The sequence below is a fragment of the Anguilla anguilla genome, chromosome 1, assembly GCF_013347855.1.
Source record: "Anguilla anguilla isolate fAngAng1 chromosome 1, fAngAng1.pri, whole genome shotgun sequence".
Taxonomy (NCBI): domain Eukaryota; kingdom Metazoa; phylum Chordata; class Actinopteri; order Anguilliformes; family Anguillidae; genus Anguilla; species Anguilla anguilla.
The window spans coordinates 49,919,110-49,932,895 of NC_049201.1; the positions used below are offsets into that span (position 1 = coordinate 49,919,110).

At 51.7% G+C, this 13,786-nt stretch overlaps 1 protein-coding gene and 1 long non-coding RNA gene across 2 annotated transcripts in view; one reads left to right on the top strand and one right to left on the bottom strand.

Annotated features, from left to right (window-relative positions):
- The window catches only part of LOC118212693 (vacuolar protein sorting-associated protein 13B-like), a 303,731-nt gene that overhangs the window by 11,386 nt on the left and 278,559 nt on the right, over positions 1–13,786 (top strand).
- LOC118212711 lies at positions 8,442–9,286 on the bottom strand. The gene is made up of 2 exons (XR_004762292.1): positions 9,161–9,286; positions 8,442–9,085 (listed from the first exon to the last, which is right to left on the bottom strand). It is a non-coding gene; the product is annotated as an uncharacterized LOC118212711 (long non-coding RNA).

Sequence of the window (13,786 nt, forward strand, 5' to 3'; positions counted from 1 at the left end):
TGTTTTTAGCGTTAGAGCGCAGCCCGGGCTGATGGCATCACCTGTGACTCAGCCTGACGTGGTTGCGCTGGGGGTCAGCGTCCATGTGGCGGGACGCTGCTCTCCGGGCCCCGGTGTCGGCTTCGCGCCGCCTCCGCCGAGCCAAGTACGCGCAGCTGCGCCGCTCTGCCTTTTCCTCTTCCGTCCCAGCGCGGGCTGCGCTGGACCCGGGCCTTCGCTCCCCCCCGCCCCCCACCCCACCGCTGCCTTTGTCTCTCATAACCCCGAACGGTCCGGAGGGCCACTGTGCAGCGGTCCAGCAGACCAAAGGAAGCCTCCTTCCCCTGGTCTCGCTCCGCCGTGACTCGGTCTCCCCCGAGGTGAGTTCCTGCCAGTAGCAGCTGGGCGCTGAGGTTATCCCGCGCGGCCACAGGAAGTGTGCGGCGCGGCTTCGTCCCCGGCCTTCCTGCGTCCGCCGAGTCGGCCTGCGATCGATACGCACCGGACGCCGGGTCTCCCCGTGGCCGTCCCCAGCCGGGGACGCTGGCAGGATGCGTCCCTCTCATCTCCGGCGAGCCCATTGTCTGTGCCATCAACCGCACTGTCTGCCGGGATGGCGTCGTCACGGAAAAGACCCCCGCGCAAAACACCCCGCTTAGACCCTACGGGTAGGATCGTGTGTGCGACCGTGTGAGGAAGAATAAAAACGTTTGGAGTTGGGGTGAGAAGCTTTGATGCGCTACACGAACGCTTTTAAAGTGTAGCACAGCAGCGGCGCATTCTTGATTCTGGTGAAATAGTCGTGATTAATGTTGCGGCGCTGTTGAGTCGCCGTGGGAACGCGCGCCTATGTGGCTCCACATTAAAGGGGGGATGTGGGTGGTCCGTTCTCCACGTCTGCGGGTGCACATGCTCCGGGACCCTCGAGCCCACAGCGCAGTAACTCTGACAGTATAATGCAGCCGATAGAGCCGATAAAAGAGCATGTGAAGATATAGCACTGAAAGTGTAATTGGAATGTGATGAAACATTCGAGCTGGGAATAGAACTCCGTACATGGGCAATGCGCCCTCGTATACTACATGTGCAGAGCTCGCACGTGCTCTGTTACTGTAGGAACGGCTAACGGCCCGCTTTATATCGGTTTAGCATTCTCTAAGTATGTTTAGGGAAAACGCCGTATTTGTTTGAGCGCTTTGCGACGATGATAACAATAGCGCTAAGAGCTAATTGCAGGGGACGGATTTACGTGTAAGATATAGATTACTCGTACCGCCCGGCTTATTTAGGTTCTGGGTCTCACGGTTTGTTGTCTTTGTTTGGCAGCTGAGTTTGAGTGAAACCGCACACTTGCCCCGGCGCACACCGGCTGCGTTGGGTGTCCGCACCGAGCCGAGCCACGCTCTGTGATCCGGGCTCGAGAAAGGAAGAATGCAGTTTGAGTAATTGCTCGACATGTCACTCTTCGTGCAGGGGAGAAAAAAAGGGATTTCGAAGGCATATGGTTAGCCCGAAAAGATAATAAACAATGCGTGTCTTGAGAAGTGTATCGCCCACTTGACACAGACCACATTGCTTCTTAAAATGACCAACATGATAAGAATTTACATGTGTTATAATTATCTTGTAATTGCTTAAATCTTTTGCAAAACTTGGAGACAGTTATAATTTCCAGCTGGGGGGGTTGTGGGTTAGGGCTGGGTGGGGGGGGGTGTCCACTTTGTTGTATTGTTGAGAGCAACGCTGGGGGAAGTGCGTTGGCTCTGGGCCCTCCTGAGGCCTTGCTGTGCATATATGGAGTATGAGTCATCTTAAAATAATTATAGACGTGTCAACAAATTTTTGCAATTAGAAAAAAAGACCAAAACTGTACAGTGGATAGCTTGCGCTGTGCTACCCCGCGTGACTGCAAGGGGGCGCTACAGTGTGGCGGCCAGGACCAGGCGCGGTAACCTCCGTGACCCTTGAAGAGGGTCACATCTCGGCACTCCCTAAACCGAGCGCCCTGCAGAGGTCTCTGCCCTGCGAGGTCCCAGGGTGCTCTTTCTGTTATCGTCCGAGTCGTCCGTAGGGGCGGGTGTAAATGTGGGCGTTGATGGGTGGAGTGTGGTGGACGGTTTTCAGGCTGTAGGCCTGACCCAAGCAAAAATGTTTTGTAAAACAGTGAAAAGTCTGGACATCCATACCCCCTACTTCTGCGCCCTCTTCCTCCATGTTACATGTCTGTCCTTAAACCCACCCAACATAATTTCCACACTCAGCGGAACAGATCTTGAGACAGTCACATCCTATAAATACTTGGGCATTTGGCATGATAACACCTCATCCTTCATGCACCACATTTCTAAGCTTCAGACCAAAATAAAATCCGGACTATATGGCAGTCACTCGTCATTCACTTAATTTGTCCATTTACTCTTAGTCCAGTTGACCATTCTGCCAATTCTAGATTATGCTGATGTCCTTTATATATCAGAGTCTAAGGGTGCACTTGGGCATCTTGATGGGCTCTGCCTCTCTGCCATCAGGTTTGCTACCAGTGCCCCTAACAGAGCGCAATATCACCATCTTTACACACGTGCCACAGAACCACTGGCTCACTCTTATTTATAGGACTGCTTGGCTTAACCCTGTGAGTGTGGGTGTGAGAGAGAGAGAGAGAGATTGAGAGAATGAATGTGTCCTTCCATGCATACACGTGTGTGTGTGTTTGTGTGTGTATCAGAGAGAGAGAGAACGTATCTCTATATTCATGCACGTGTGTGTGTGAGAGAGAGAATATACTTGTGTGTATGTGTGTCTGTGTGAGAGAATGTGTGTGTGTGTGTCTGTGAGAGAGAGAACGTGTGTGTGTCTGTGAGAGAGAACGTGTGTGTGTGTCTGTGAGAGAGAACATGTGTGCGTGTGTGTCTGTGAGAGAACGTGTGTGTGTCTGTGAGAGAGAACGTGTGTGTCTGTGAGAGAGAATGTGTGTGTGTCTGTGAGAGAGAACATGCGTGCGTGTGTGTCTGTGAGAGAGAGAATGTGTGTGTGTGTGTCTGTGAGAGAGAGAATGTGTGTGCGTGTGTGCCGGCTCTACACATTGCAGTTATTAGCATCGGGGGGACTTGCCAGTGTTGTCGGAATGCTTCACATGCTCAGCCTGGCTCTGTGGTTTGTTGATGGAGACATCTAAAGAACCATAACCTCTCAGATCTAAATCAGGAAGGCTTTCTCTCTCTGTCTCACACTCACTCTCCTCCCTCTGTCCCTGTCTCATTCAGTCTCCATCCCACACTCTGTCTAGCACAGCCTTTCCCCCCTCCCTCTCTCTTACACTCTCTATTTCAGTCTGCTCTCCAATAGTAATCATCTGTTTTACAGTCCTTGCATTATTGCAGTGCATCATTTTAATAATTACCATTGTGGGGGTTTTTGTGGGGTTAAAGCTCTGGTCCATTGTGCACTGATGCACCTCGCAGGCTGGACCCAAATTTTGAACTTGGCGTTCTACAGCGTGACCCATGATTTGGCTGTGACATCACGTTCGAAGGGAGAGTTTCCTCACCTCAGCCTGCAGCAGCGACTCCTTGGTGGCTAGCAGCTAGCCAGCAGGTGCCTGCGGTGCTGCCTGCAGAAGATGTGCTGTCCTCCATGTGGTATAGTGTTGTCCACATATGCTCAAGTTAGGATGTAAAATTTGCTGTACATAATTTGCTTTCTGCGAAGTGAAAATGATCACAAACCTCACCATTTTGAAATTAAACGGGCTTGTTATTAGCATTGATAAAAATGCCGGGGCTGACAGGGAGCCTGTCTCTGTCCTTTTGCTGTGAATGGACGGAGGCTATAGGTATGTTGTGAGAGAGCACAAGCCTCTCACTGTGCTCTGAGTTTGGGCAGGCGCTGCAGTCGGTGGAAGAAATGCGCTTGTGGAGGACGGGCAGACGGTTAGACAGCCCGCACGCCCCCCTGGGGGGAGGCTTGTGCTCTGAAGCCCCTCCCCTGCAGATGAGTTTTTGGGATTATGTCATCGGCCAAGCATTCGCTGTTCTTTCTCCCTCTTTTCTGTTTTTGGTCACGGGAAGCACACAGAGCTGCAGATACGAGAGTTGCCATGGCCACCGCTGGACTCGCGCAGTTGAGTTTGCGGGATGCAGAGTCCCGTTGGGGTTATTTCTGCGGTTCTCCTGGTGCAGTCCTGGCCTGTGCAGAGCCCGGGCCAAAGCCTAGGACTAAGCTAGTACATAAAAACTATGTGTGCTGACGACCTGTCAGGAATTGTGATTCACTGTACAGGAGACCAGGGGGCTGTGAGGCAGGGGGAGGGGCTGTGAGGTGGGGGGAGGGTCTGTGAGGCGGGGGGAGGGGCTGTGAGACAGGGGGAGGGGCTGTGAGGTGGAAGGAGGGGCTGTGAGGTGGAAGGAGGGTCTGTCAGGTGGGGGGAGGGGCTGTGAGATGGGGGGAGGGGCTCTGAGGTGGGGGGCGGGGCCAAGCATATGCTGAGGAGGGAGAGAATCTGGTGAGCTCTGAGGCCTCCCCGGGGCTCTCTTCAGGTCTCAGCCCTGATTGGTCGACTTTGCTTCATAAGAACTGAAGGGATCTTTGATGCTCGAACACCCTTCAGCCCAGCAGCTTTATTCTAAGTCAGATTTGTTACGCATTACGCTCAGTTCTAGCGGCGCGGCGGCTACTGTACCGCACCGCGCATAACACAGCAAAACACTGTTTCACATCGCGCGTGCTCAAGCCTGCAAACTGTCTTATGGGCGATTATGAGCTTTACCCAGTTGTGTAATGTGCGGTGGCCTCGTTGAGAACCTTGGCACGCGGTCATTTCTGTAGAAGGGGCGTGGTCGCTCGAGCCGTTCACCCCCGGCTTCGGGCTTCTTTCTCCAGCACCTCCCGCCACGGCGCCCCGATACCCATGGACGGGAACAGAACCCACACCCTTGCGGTTTTCGCAAACACATGGGCCGCACCTGTCCCGCGTCCTCACATCTGCCCGGCAACTGTGAGCCATTACGCCTGTTCAGGTTTGTCAGAGGCGGAGCCATTTCTGGCCTCTGGAAAGGCCTGCGCCGGGCCCTCCGGTGCTCAGTCTGACCCCCGCGTCCGTCTTTTATCGCAGTTCTGGGATCGTAGGAGGCAGCCATTAAAATGCGCCGGGCCCGAGCTGGGTTCTGGGCCCGGGCCTTCTTGGCCGCGCTGCGCGACGGTGACATCACCGCGACTCGGGAATCATGCGGCCTTTGGCTCGCTGCTCTCTCGCGTCCCCCTAACGAACACGGCTCCTTTCCGGGCTTCCGGAACGGGGCGCACGCTTGGGAAGTTCGCCAGGAGCGCCTCCGTGGTAACGTTACGCAGGGGCCGAACGTGCTCGGTAACGCTTTCTGTGCCGCCGGGCCGGGTAAACAGCGCTAACGTTAGCATGATAACAGAGAGAGCCTGGCGCTCAGGCGCTCCTTTGTAGTGGGCGGGATCGTTTTCTAGGCATGTGGCGTGTGAGGCAGCGAGTTGCCCAGAAGACATTCTGCTGGGTATGAAGAAATAAATAAGAAGTGAGCCCCTCTGAATGTTGGGTGGGTTTTTACAGGCCTGGCGTTTGAAGGTTGGGGTATGCTGTTTATGGGGGCCGTTACACAAACATGTACAGTATTCGCTGCGGTGTGCGGTTCCGCGGGAGAAACGAGGCTCGGAAAATGTTTTCGTGGAAGTATCATAATTACAAGCTAGGCGGCGTTCCGTAATGAAGTAATTTGACGGATTTGTTCCCGTCAGTGTTTTTCGGCTGCCCGTCTGCAGATGGCTTGCAGATGTGACCGTGGTAAACTTGCCTACCTGTCGACGTCGGGGAGCCGGCTGTGTTCGCCTCGCTGGCAGCGTCGCTGCCTTGACCGTATTCTCTTTGGGAGATGAAGGACTTTTCCCAGGATGTTTATAGTGTAGAATGGTGGTGGTGGGGGTGTGGCCTGGTATCTTGGCAACATGTCCAGCCCAGTTCTCTTCAGTTGCCTTTTCATTCCTACATCTCAGCTGCTGTCTGTTGAGCATTCTGGTTCATTCTGGTTCATCCCTCACTGCGAAATGATCCTGAGGTGAGTGAAAGGTTCTATATGGATATGTTCCTTTATTATTATCAAGCTCCACTGCCAACACAGCTCCTAAATATTTCTGAAACCCTGTAAAAAAAAAAAAAAAAGGAATGTTTAAGAACTTTATAACACTGTAAGATTGTTTTTGTAACCACTCATTGACAGTTGTAAGACCTCTATAACAAGAGTGATAATTCATATGCAGGCTTAGCCACTTATTACAGCTGGCATCGCAGGCCATACAGCACGTAGGGCATCACAACCTGAAGGCAGTTTATGTCAGTGGCAAAAAAGAACATTTTATGAATACTCTGACTGACATTAATGTGTGAATCAGCATTAATGAATTGTAATAATGTATAATTAGGTAGTCTGCATAAGACCCCAGTGTCAAGTTTTACAAAAACAGATTATTTTCTAATAATATAGAATAATGCTCAACCCATGTATGCACCACCCCCCCCCCTTCCCCCGGGCAGCTGGGGGTTAGATTCCCTGCCATGGTGCTTTCTGTACTGTGATCCCATCTCTGTCTCTAACCTTCTGTGTTTTCCTTCTGTCTGAATACAGATTAAAAAAAATACATAAGGTGGGTGGACTGTCTGCACTGCTGTAAAAAAAGAATGAAAATCACTCTCTGTGCCAGTTGTGACTGGCTGGCGGTCCCACGGGGAGGCGTGTAATTGGCTGGAGCACTGCCCTGTGATGGATGACCTATGAGGGAAGATATCGGTTGTCTCTTTCCTCATGAGCGACTCCTCTGACCGATTGGGCGCCTGCAGTCTGACTGCTTCAGCTGCGTCAGCTGCGCTTGACGCAACACTGGCTGCGCAGCTCGATCGATCCATGGACCTGAGGCTATGAGACTGGCTTTAGAATGCAATTGGGCGTTCCAGATTTGGAGAAAATGAAACGTCTGGGATAAAAAATTGGTTAAAGGGATTTTTCACATTCTTTTGCACAGAATAAGCAGCTTTGGAGTTACATGAAGTGCACACATATATATTTTTTGCTTTAACCGCCTTTCCCCCTCAGACTCTTTAAAATTATTATAATTATAACCCAGTGTCCAATTTATATGTCCGTTGTGGTTATGAGTTAAACCACAAAGCCCTGTGTCGTGATTGGCCCTATATTAGCCATCGTAAAGGCGGCCGGTCGACAGAAACTTCTGTCAATTATCTAAAATGTCCTTCAGCGCACACGGAACTGTCCGGAACAATCTCAAACGTCCACTGAAAGTGAAACGATGTAAAGGAACAACGGGGAGCGAGCTCTCCCTTTCAAACGGAGCGTGCTCAATCAGGGCTTTTCAGCGCTTTCCCTCGATTGGCAGCGACACACGCCCCAGAGGTTCCAGCTCGCTCTGCGGCTCCTTCCGTTCTCATTCGCGGAGAGCTCTCAGCGCGGAGCGCCCGCGGTTCCCGACGTGCCGAGCGGCTCCTCCGCCCCCCCCCCCCCCCCCGTGTGAAGATGAATGGTGGGAAAGGACATTACATTACATTACATTATAGGTTCTTAGCAGACGCTCTTATCCAGCATGAGCGACTTACAACAAGTGCATTACAAAACTCAGAGACAAGCGCTTTACAACATTCCTGCAAGAGAGCTACAATAGGTATAACTTTGCAAAAAGTGTGAATTGTACCCCTATTTTTTTTTTTTTTTTTTTTTTTTTTTTTTTTTTTTTAAATATATATAAATTCCCACCCCCCACCCACCTAGTTGTAGATGAACCTAGTTACATGACGCGTGGTTACTCAGTTGAGGTTTAATGGATGTTAGAGGGTAGTGGGGGGTGATGAGGTGAGATGTAGCTTGAAGAGGTGAGTCTTCAGTCTACGTTTGAAGACGGCCAGGGTCTCTGCTGTTCTGACTTGCACAGGAAGGTCATTCCACCACCGTGGGGCTAGAACAGACAGGAGGCGTGACCGGGTGCTGGTGCGAGCCGGGGCAGGGACCAGGCGACATGTGGCAGCAGAACGGAGAGGTCTAGCTGGGGTGTAGGGTCTGATGAGTTGACGTAGATAGGGAGGGGCTGACCCCCTGGCTGCTTTGAAGGCAAGCACTAATGTTTTAAATTTGATGCGAGCCATCACGGGGAGCCAGTGGAGGGTGGTGAGCAGGGGGGTAACGTGGGAATGTCTGGGGAGGTTGAAGACCAGACGCGCTGCTGCGTTCTGGATGAGTTGCAGGGGTCTGATAGATGATGCTGGGAGGCCAGCAAGCAGGGAGTTACAGTAGTCCAGGCGGGACAGGACCACTGCCTGGACGAGGAGTTGGGTCGAGTAAGTTGTGAGGAAGGGGCGGATCCTCCGGATGTTATACAGGAAGAACCTGCATGAACGTGTCACTGCTGAAATGTGCTCGGTGAGGGACAGTCTGTTGTCCATCACCACGCCAAGGTTTCTAGTTGAGGGTGATGGTGTGAGGATGGTATTACCTAGGGAGATAGAGAGATCAGAGAGAGGGGAGTTAAGAGCCGGAATATAAATGAGCTCTGTCTTACCTGGATTGAGCTTGAGATGGTGGCGGACCATCCAGCTCTGAATATCACTCAGGCAGGCAGTGATGCGGGCTGAGACCTGTGTGTCAGAGGGTGGGAAGGAGAGAAACAGTTGTGTGTCATCAGCATAGCAATGGTAAGACATACCATGAGCTGTGATGACAGGGCCAAGGGACTGGGTGTAGAGAGAGAAGAGGAGAGGACCAAGGACCGAGCCCTGTGGGACTCCGGTGGTGAGGGGGTGTGGCGCAGATACTTTACCAGCCCAGGCTACCTGGAAGGAGCGATCTGAGAGGTAAGACTCAATCCAATTGAGGACTGTGCCACAGATCCCCATTGCAGATAGGGAGGACAGGAGGGTGGGGTGGTCGACTGTGTCGAAGGCTGCCGATAGGTCCAGAAGTAATAAGACGGAGGAGAGGGAGGCTGCTCGGGCTGCGTGGAGAGCTTCGTTGACAGAGAGGAGTGCGGTCTCTGTCGAGTGGCCTGGTCTGAATCCAGACTGATGGGGATCGAGGAGCTCATTCTGTGAAAGAAACACAGAGAGCTGATTTGATGCAGCACGTTCAATGGTTTTTGACAGAAATGGAAGGAGAGATACCGGTCTGTAGTTCCCAATGATGGAGGGGTCTAGTGTAGTCTTTTTCAGGAGGGGGGAGATGAGGGCCTTCTTGAAGGTTGACGGGAAGCAGCCGGATGTCAGGGAGGAGTTAACCAGGGAGGTGATGAATGGCCCCAGCGCGTTTACGCCACTCACCGCCGCGCACCTCCGGCTCCTCCAGGAAGCCGTATTCCGTTAGCGCGCGGCGCTTGTATTGTTTGGCGCTTCGGCTCTGCTGAACCGCCGCAGAGGGGCGGGGGGAGGGGGGGAGAGAGGAGGGAGGGGGAAAGAACCTTTTAATTAGCCGCTGTCAGCGGGACGGTTAATCAGAGTGTCCCGCCGGCCGATTGCGTGTGATATTCACCCGAGTCCCCTTTCGCCGCGTAATCCCCGCTCCTCCGCGCGAGCCAGCTGCGCCTCCGCGTCCGGGCCGTGGGGCTGACGCGGCGTGAAACGGGCGGGGGAGGGGGTGTGGGGGCGGCCCCTTTATTCGGCCGAATCGGAGGAGAAAGCGAGAGCCGCGTCTTTAATCACGCGCTAATGGCTTTCTGCATTTGTTACAGTTTCATTAAAAAACCATTAGCGGCTCATTTTTAGCGCGGGTGATTGATGCGGGGGGGTGGGGGGGGGCGTTTGGAGCGAGCCGCGATCCGTCTCTGCATTCCGCAGGAGGGGCGTCGGGGGGGGGGGGGGGGGAATGGGGGCGCTTTAAGTTTCAGGAGGTGGTGCTGTGCCAGCGCTCCCCATATCCTGCCATCCCTCTTTCAGCCCTAATTTTCCCCAGTGCCAGCTGCAGTCCAGACCCCGGGGACTGGTGTCATCCTGGGGAAAGAGTAATGGTCTCCTTGAGTGCTTTTAGTGGGGGAGAGCGATGAAACGGGAGAAATTACTACAAATGAGACTGCCTCTCTGCAGTGGACATAGGGAGACGGAACTTTGTGTAAGAAGCTGGCTTCTCCTCAATAGCAGAGACAGAGAGATGCGACTTTGTGTAAGAAGCTGGTTTCTCCTCTCTGTGGTGGAGATAGGCAGATGGGACCTTGTGTAAGTTGGGATACAGACTTCATGGGTCATGGGTCTTGTAGTTCATTCTGGTGAGGGATTAGCTCAGTGCACCAGGGCTGTGGAAGCGCACCTTAGTAACAGCCCACGGCTGCAGTTCCTGGTTGACTGTGTGAATTTGTGTGGCCCGGTACCTTGTTCACCAGAGCTGGGCCTCCGCCCTTCCTCCCTCTCTCCATTCTTCCTCCTCTCCCTCCCTCACCTCAGCCGTCTTCTGGTGCTTGATTGCCTGCTCACACAGTGTGGTGCCTGGTGTCTGGAGCCCCAGGGGAGAGCGGCCCTCCTGATTGGCCGGGCCCTCCCTTGGGGGGGCGGCACTCGGCGTGGAGGACAAGGCCTGGCCGTGTCAGGCCGGAGGGGAGTCTGTTTGAGTCGGGGAGATAAGGAGGGATCGGGTTCCTCTCGTTTATTTTCTCACTCCGGTCTGCCGCCCGCCCCTGACCAGCCCTTCTCTCGAGGCCCGGTGCTTTGAAGTCAGCGTGAGTTCACAGAACGAAGGATAAAAAAAGAAAACAACTCGCAAAAGTCCTTATCCTTCCAGCGCACTAACGAACCCAAACTAACGGTGCAAATCTCGCACATCATTAAGCCATTTGCATTCCCCTTCTGTAAACCTGCCCGCCTGTTTATGGAACTGGAAAGGGCCAGTTGCATACCAACAAAATTAGAAATGCATTGGCAATATAAGAAGCTTAATTTGAATCGCATTTCTTTTTTTATGAATGCATCCAGAGCAAACAACAAGTGTAAATATTCTGCAGATTTGTTTAGTTTGGGGTAAATTGATGTTGAAATGAGTGTGTTGAGCGCTGGGTTTGTAACATACCAGATCGGTGAGGCAGGTTTACTGAACATTTTGAATGTTTTTCACTCAGTTCTTCTCTCTGTTGTAGTTTGGTTGAAGTACTTTCTTCCATCCTTGCGAAGAAATGAAAGTAATATTTGTATGTAATATGTAATATTTTTAATTTGAAATATGAAGAAGGCCATTAAAATGCAGTAGACAGGTAAATTCCAGGGGTGTCTGAAGGGCCTGGTGGGGAGTCAGTGTAGTGTGAGTCTGTGTCTCTTCTGTTGCTGAAGGGAGGTGAAGTAGAGTTGCAGAGTTCTGACAGGGCCACCATGTCTGACTGAGTGAGTGAGTGAGTGAGTCAGTCAGTCAGTGTATATAATATGGTTATGGTGTGTGTGTGTGTTTGTGTGTGTGTGTGGAGTGCTATATGTGTATACGTGTTTCTGGTGTTTTAAGTATATGCATGTTTGTGCATATGGTGTGTGCGTGTGGTGTGATATGTATATATACGTGTGTGTGTGTGTGGTGTGATATGTATTTATACGTGTGTGTGTGTGCGGTGTGATATGTATATATACGTGTGTGTGTGTGTGCGGTGTGATATGTATATATACGTGTGTGTGTGTGGTGTGATATGTATATATACGTGTGTGTGTGTGTGGTGTGATATGTATATATACGTGTGTGTGTGTGTGTGCGGTGTGATATGTATATATACGTGTGTGTGTGTGTGTGGTGTGATATGTATATATACGTGTGTGTGTGGTGTGATATGTATATATACGTGTGTGTGTGCGTGTGTGCGGTGTGATATGTATATATATGTGTGTGTGGTGTGATATGTATATATACGTGTGTGTGTGTGCGGTGTGATATGTATATATACGCGTGTGTGTGTGTGTGTGTGCGGTGTGATATGTATATACGTGTGTGTGTGTGTGCGGTGTGATATGTATATATACGTGTGTGTGTGTGTGCGGTGTGATATGTATATATATATATGTGTGTGTGGTGTGATATGTATATATACGTGTGTGTGTGTGTGGTGTGATATGTATATATACGCGTGTGTGTGTGTGTGTGTGTGTGCGGTGTGATATGTATATATACGTGTGTGTGTGTGTGTGCGGTGTGATATGTATATATACGTGTGTGTGTGTGTGTGCGGTGTGATATGTATATATATGTGTGTGTGTGTGTGCGGTGTGATATGTATATATACGTGTGTGTGTGTGGTGTGATATGTATATATACGTGTGTGTGTGTGTGGTGTGATATGTATATATACGCGTGTGTGTGTGTGTGTGTGTGTGCGGTGTGATATGTATATATACGTGTGTGTGTGTGCGGTGTGATATGTATATATACGTGTGTGCGGTGTGATATGTATATATACGTGTGTGTGTGTGTGTGCGGTGTGATATGTATATATATGTGTGTGTGTGTGTGCGGTGTGATATGTATATATACGTGTGTGTGTGTGTGTGCGGTGTGATATGTATATATACGTGTGTGTGTGTGTGTGCGGTGTGATATGTATATATACGTGTGTGTGTGTGTGCGGTGTGATATGTATATATACGTGTGTGTGGGGTCGCTCCCCGTCTTCCTGTGCTCTAACTCTCGATGGGTGCCCACTTAGGCTGAGCGTAGGGGGTCCCCCCCGCCTGTCACTCAGACGCCCGGTCTGCAGGGCCGCTGGTGGGGCTGGGAGAGCGGGCGGAACCCGGCCTTCTCTCCGCGCCGTCATCTTTCTGCAACAGCTGAGCTGACATGCCCTCAGGCCCCCCCTCGCCCCCCCCCCCCCCCCCCCCCCCCCCCCGCCCTGCCATGGCATCGCCGGGATCGTCTTACTCGGGAGCAGCTGAGGCGGCCTTCATTCGTCTGAGGGCTTCCCCCAAAAATCCATTTCTCAGCCCTGCTCCCTTCTGACGGGCACACAGAGTGCCACATTACGCCTCCCAGAAAGCAGCCGCTTGAACCGGAAGGCTAAGCTGGCGAGTTCATGGCTGGGTACGGCTAATGGAACATCGCTTGCTCCGTAAACCCCATTTAACCCCCCATAAAACACTGTGTGCCCAGACCCCAAAAATAAAAACATAACATTTTTTTATCCCCAAAAGAAAAATTAAATATCGTTTTATTCCTCACCCAAACACCAGAGATGCCGCTTTTTGAAGCTACGGAAAATGACCGAGTGCGAGCAATCAGCAGCGATCTGGTTTCTGTTATTGCCAGTTTCCATCATTTCAGCCTGATGAGTTCTTTATTATTCCCTGTCCTTTTGTTTACCGATTCCCAGCGCTTTGCAATGGAAAAGCGGGCCGTGTGGTGTTTGTGTCGGGGCCTGGCTTCGTGTTTCGCGTAAGTGTTTTTCCCCCCCGCGTTTCGACCGCTTTGGCGTTTTCACCCCGTTTACTTTACCCGGCCCGGCAAATCGCGTCTTCGCGAGCGGCCTTCTCCGAATTATGCGAAGCATGTTTAAAATGTAATCTTCGTTAGCGAAAGCGGAGCTGGTTACGGCGCCCAGATGTGATTCATTTTGACACCTCCGCTGTTTACATTGCTCGGGATAACTGTGACTTTGGAGACCCCGCGATTTCTATCCGCCGCTAAATGCTAACCAGATGTGCTCCGGCTCGGCGTTGACCGTCTGCACATGCCTGGTTCGACTGTGAAAAGGTTACTCTGCTTTATGAACTCTAATCAGTGCCATACCGGAGGTGAACACCGCTGTGCGCCAAGGAGCCCGCCGTGGGCTTTTTTCCCTC